Source organism: Nuphar pumila, chromosome 5, assembly GCF_984573655.1.
Source record: "Nuphar pumila chromosome 5, dmNupPumi1.hap1.1, whole genome shotgun sequence".
In the NCBI taxonomy this organism is placed as follows: domain Eukaryota; kingdom Viridiplantae; phylum Streptophyta; class Magnoliopsida; order Nymphaeales; family Nymphaeaceae; genus Nuphar; species Nuphar pumila.
In genome coordinates this window covers 106121118-106127401 of record NC_143253.1, presented here as the reverse complement: position 1 = coordinate 106127401, position 6284 = coordinate 106121118, and the positions used below count along the sequence as shown (strand labels likewise).

General features: G+C 38.0%; 1 long non-coding RNA gene across 1 annotated transcript; it reads left to right on the top strand.

The window, feature by feature from the left end:
* The first annotated feature begins 3754 nt into the window (after positions 1 to 3754).
* Positions 3755 to 4877, top strand: LOC149838013 (uncharacterized). The gene is made up of 2 exons (XR_016432154.1): positions 3755 to 4015; positions 4398 to 4877. It is a non-coding gene; the product is annotated as an uncharacterized LOC149838013 (long non-coding RNA).
* Positions 4878 to 6284: the final 1407 nt, after the last annotated feature.

Genomic DNA, 6284 nt, shown 5'->3' with positions numbered 1-6284 from the left:
CACGGATGGGCAGGACACTGTGTCCTGTGCATCCCAAAGGGATGCCTTTTGCCATCTCACGCTGTTCTGCCCTCCCCTGGAACAGGGAGGACAGGACAGTGTGGATACCTTTTGAAAAAATGCGTGTCGTATGTGCATAACAGGCTGTCTTCAGACAGGACAGGACACCAGCATGCCCTTGTCCTTCCCTGTCTGTGAATCAAACACCAAGTATAAACCACGGTGCTGGTTTCCATCAGATATGTTTTGGCAATTGTAATTGGTGCGTTTGACTAGGCTTGGAATAACCTGATCCTAGCCTGCCTGAGCCTATATTCTATTGTGAGTGCCCAACTTAGATTTGGACGTTGGGCCAGTCTGGCCCAGTCTGAACCAGAACCTGACATGAAAGCCTGACTGGCTTTTGAAATGTTCGGGCTCGGCTCAGGACTTATTGGCCTGGGTTTGAGTTAGCTTGAGTCAGGTCCCTTAAACTCGAGGCCTTGTCCAACTTGGGCAACATCAAATGATGTTTCAAGCCTACCTCGAACCAGCAACAAACAGGTAACATTTCCTCGCCATTTTTTGTGATACCGCCTTACATCTAACAAATATTGGTCTACCTCCCTCGTTTTCTGTTCATCATCTTCTACCTTTCTCTATTTCCATTTCCATATTCAAATCTGTTGGTGGGTTGTCGAGAATTCTGTTCCTTTTCCGTTTTTGGTTTGTTTTCTGGCTCGGTGAGGTCGAGAAATATCTGCAGGTTTCGTTAATTAGTTTATTCAATCAATTAACTCCGGATTATGGTAGGTTAGGGGTTGTGGAGTTTCATTCCTGGACTAATTTTATTCTAGTTGGTGCCCTTATGCTCGCTGTTTTGACTGTTCTATATGGCCGTAGGAGAGAGAGAGAGAGAGAGAGAGAGAGAGAGAGACGCCCTTAGAACAAGTCAGGTTTGTCAAAGTGTACGACTTGGGTAAAACAATTAGTATGTAAGATGAAAATTGCACTTATCATTACAAAACAACCATCAATATGATTCGAATTTGTATGTCCAAGGAAATCCTATACAATGTGTTGCATGAAGATGCAAGAATTAAGCTATGGGAAAAGCTTGAGTCGTTGAATACGGCAAAGTCATTGAAATTGAACAAGCGATTCTATACATTGGAATATGAAGAAAGGAACCAGAATTATGATTTCGGAGAGTGGAAAAAAATCATTTGATTGAAAATGGTTCTTTTTGACGTGTTCATTGATCAGCCACTCAGACTTTTGTTATGTTATTATTTTTCTTCCTTAGAAACTAGCTTGAGTTGAGTAGTTTACTGGACAATCGTCTCTTGATTCTTTTGTTGCAGTTGTTCCTTAGACCCCAAAACAACACTTTAGCTTTTTATGAGTTCTTTCCCCCCATCAATGATGCAAATTTTCTGCTTGTGACCCTCCTGCTTAACTCAGGAGCCTGTCGAGTTGCACACTTGCACTGTTGTAACTTGTGACAAACAAAATTGGTTTGACTTACTGAGCCTTATTGTGTGCCACTGATCAATATTTATGGGGTTTGGGCTTTGTTTTTGCAGTAGTTCCTTTTGTAATATAAGATGTTTGTCATCACTAGTCCCCAGATCATGATATACAGCTTTTATATTCACGATGGAAGAACAAATGTAGTGTTGTAGATAAGGAAGAAGTGCAACCACAATAACAACAGTACTCTGAAAAACAAATGCGACTTTGAAAAGGGATTATTCAAAGGAAGCAATGGGGACACTCACTAGATTGGGTTAATGTATTGCAGGCTTGAGAGCTGAAACATGTGGTAGTAAGACAAAGGTGCCCGGAATACTATTTATCAGCCAAATGCCAAAACCTTTTTGTGCATTAGCCGTTTAAGATAGTGAAGCGAAATTTTCCTGTTTCAGAGTAAATGACAAGAACTTTTAAAGGGCTTATTATATTTTTCATTCAAATATTAGAAGGGAAAGTGCCACACCTCATGATTCTTTATGAAGTTTTTATTTAGTACATCAAGCCTTTCTAAAACAAGAAAGCATCAACTTCACATCAACTTGTATCTTTGCTGGAATCTGAAATTCACGTGAAACTTGTAAGTTATAATGACAAGAGAGATTATGATGTCATTACTATGGTAACATGCGTTTTCCTTGATATTTTATTATATAAGAATATAACTACTACATATATTGTATTGATGCTATTTATGTCTCCTACCGGCTACCTGGGCTGTCAACATGTTTGAATCTACATGCATAATCACTGAAATGAGGGTCCTACATGCTATATTCTGCCACAAATAATTCTGACATATATATAACTCAATGTGGATCAGTCTAGTCGAGACCTAAATACAGGCTGGGCAATATAGGTATGTCCAAAACCAGGACTGAACCTGTCTGTCTGACAGGATAATAGAATATGAGAAGGGGGATGGTCCTACCCCTTTTTTCGATAGGATCCTCTAAAAATGGTACTTTCAAGTATTTTTTACTTGATCTGATCCGTTAAATGTGTTTATCATTGTTTATTTACTAAGAAACAAGCTTTCTTTCAAATTGATTTGATGTAAAAATGTAAATAGTGTAATATCAACCATTGATTTTTTTTGCCTCTTTAAAATAAACATCTGACAAAAAAAATCTTAATCAAATGCATGCTCCTTATTGAGTCAACAATGATAAACACATCTAACGGTACAGATCGAGCAAAAAATACTTGAAAGTATGATTTCGAAAGGTCCTAACGGGACCTAACAAAAAAAAGGGTGGGACCATTCCCCTTCTCATAGAATATAATGTAAACCTCCTGATTTACACAATTGAGATCATAATTGATCAAGTGTGACCTGTTTGCAGAATTAATCGATACTTCGAGCTGTACTGTGATTCTCAGCCATCGATAACCTGCTTTTAGAAATCTTTGATGGATTTTTTTTCGTTCCTTGTAAACCAATTGGTTTTTTTATTCTATACTTTAATAAACGTGCCTTGTGGTCATCAATATTCTTTCCAGTAAACCATCCATGGGTTTCATTATGCTTATTTTCACTGTCATGGACTAGCTTATTGAGATTGTTATAGCATTCCATAAACCATCTAATCAAAAAGGTTTTTGCATTCACTAGAATACTGGGTCTACATGCTTCCCTGGTTTTGGATCTAGGATTTGCCCATTCCTACTATTCCATGAGAGAATCTCTTTGTCAAATCTCTGAATGCTTATGTAGCAAACAGTTGAAGTCAGGTTTAACAATTTAATCTGTGCAGACAAGTAGTAACAATCTATCAACTGTAGCCTAGTTCTGTGTGTGCTCCTAATGTATTGACAACCCATTTCTTTTCGTATCCTTACACATTTGAAGTATATGTTTCACAGCCTGCATGCAGTTTACATATGATTTTCTGAGAATTACTTCATTGATCATGGTAGATTCCATTTTACCTTAGTCTTTTCACTTGGGTTAACTTGGTTTTATGAGAATTGTTGCATTGAATGAGAATATTTGAAGTCACCTGATGTGGTATATTCCCTTCCATTGTGGGGTTACTGTCCCTTCATCTTTTTAAATTTTGGTGTTTATTGAGTCTTATTGTGATTTCATTTCTTTGCTTATTAGAAAAAACATGTCAAGTTGATGATTCCAAAAGGAAAGAATAACTACCTTCTTTTCTCCTTTCCTCTTCTTTGCCTGACTATTAAATAGCACATTCCATTTGCTTGAAAGTTATTTTGGCTAAACTTCCATGGAAAGGGCCATGGTATTGATGGCTTTGTTTTCTGTTGGCTGAAGGAACAAGCAAGAAGAGCATTAAAGAGTGTTTTTGGTGGAAAGAAGGCTGAATTCGAAAAATGGAACAAAGAAATACAGAAGAGGGAAGAAGGAGGTGGTGGAGGTGATGCTGGAAAGGGTGGATGGTTTGGAGGTGGCGGATGGTTTGGTGGATCAGATGGCGAGCGTTTCTGGAAGGAGACACAACAGACCAGCCTCACAGTTGCAGGAATTATTTTCTTGGTACTGTATCCCTTTCTGATTTTATTTGATCAAGGCTCACAATCTATTCTAGTATTGTATACCTGCTTCAAATTTCAGTACTAGACATATATCAGGACCTTGATCCACTTGTTCTCAACTCATCTTAGGTCATGGATGACTCCTGGAGGGCTGTCCCTGTTCCTATAAGTTAATGACAGTTGATTACATGTAGCTGACTGTGCTTGGTTATAGAATATGCTAAATTTCTGAACTGTGTTCATGGAGGCAGTCAATGGCTGGGCTGGACCATGTGACTAAATGCATCATTGTTACCCTAGAGGGAACTTCCATCATAGTTGCTTTGCTTGGACCTTGATCGGAAATATAATTGTTTGTTTAATGTTTTTCCTTTGTTCTACAGTATCTGATAATCGCCAAAGGCAATGTAGTGCTTGCTGTTGTCTTCAACTCTTTGCTGTATGTTCTACGTGGAAGCCGAAACTTCTTCACATTGGTATCCAACTTGTCTGATAAGACTCCTCCATTCAAGCCTCTGCCCGATAGCAAAGCTGATGAATCAGCTGCAGCCGAGCTTTCTGCTAAAGAGAGTGTCATAAGGAAGTGGGGGACGAATTGATTTTTTTCTTCTGCAGCCAAGGTCTCTACTAAAGAGAGAGTTAGAAGTGGGGTGAATTAAATTTTTTCTTTCCTTTTCTGTGATAGGAGAGGCAGTTATACACTTGAACATTGAAAGAATACAATGCATGCGAAAGAAAATAGGAATATCAGCGAGTGAAAAGATTTTGTTTTGTTTGCTGAACTCTGTTTTCTTTCCCCCTCGGTTCATGTGGAAACCTGTTGAAAATTTGAAAAAAAAAAGGCTGGATTATGGTTTTCCAAATTGTGTTTCACTTTCTATTAATTTAGATATCAACCTCAAACTTGTCATTATGATGTTTAGAAGTTAAGACGAGACCATTTAGGATCTACATACACTTCCACTTCCAGCTTATTTTTAGTGTTACTCTTTGCAAAAAATATGAGTTCAATTTTAGTCCTATAACTGAAAAGGGCCAGGTCCGATGGAAGTAGGACATTGAAACTTATACTTTCGAAACTCATAGGATTCAGGTTAGGATCAGGTATGCCTCAGAACTTGGTCCAGGTTTTTTCAGATACTCAGAATGTGATGACAGCCATGCCTGGCCTTGATGCAGGCCATTCACTGAACCCAATCATTTTGTTGTCTTTGGTTTAGAACCAAGTCAGTCTGCGTCAGTGCACGGTCCTGGTCAAGTTCTTTGGATTTTCCTCTTAATGGTTTTTTCATCCTTCCCCTTCACTGGCACCGTGGCACGTTTGGATTCGTGGAAATTGGAGGATTCAATTCCCACAACTTAATTCCTGGAATTAAATTCTTGAAGACCCAAGTTCTTTTGTTTGGATTTTTTTCATGAAATTAAAATAGTATTCCAGTATCTTTATTTATGTTAAATTATGAAAATGGGCTTCCATTCCAAATTTGCTACACGTATATACGCCATACAAAATGCTAGTTTCGTCGATACCTACTCGTCAGAGTGCATGGGAGGAACATTGAATCCGACTTTTGAAGAGAGGCCCAAAAATGGATTCATATTTGACTTAGGCTTGAAAGTTGTTGATATGGGGACGTCATATATATATATATATATATATATATATATATATATATATATATATATATATATATATATATATATAGAGAGAGAGAGAGAGAGAGAGAGAGAGAGAGTATTTGGAACCAATGAGTAGAAATCACCCGCATTGCATATTTTTTAAACTTTTTTTATAGATGGGACTGTATGGATGTGATCTACAGTGTTTAATAGGAAATGAGTTTTGAATCATGATCTACATTGTCGGGACGACGACCTTAAGTAGGCTTAGCCAGTGCAACTAGATCTTTGATTCCATGGGTGGTTTCCTCGTCCTCCATGAAAAAAAGTTAACCTAGCCATCAAATTTTAAAGAAAATCTATGTTTTCATCTTCTCAACAGTCATCCTGTCCAACCGCAAGCCTACCACTTATAATCCCAAAATCACCCAAAAGCATGCCATCATTTCACTCCACCAATGCACAGAAACAAACAACCAAACAAATCAATCAATCCCTCAAGTTGGAAACAATCAACATAAAATTCTCAATAAAAACCTGAAATCCAAATAAAAGCCCCAACCTAAGATCATCTAGGGTCATAGAAACATAGAGGTATGCAGGTACCCATGTTGGATTGGATTCTGGAAACTATTTGGTAGGCAACCAGT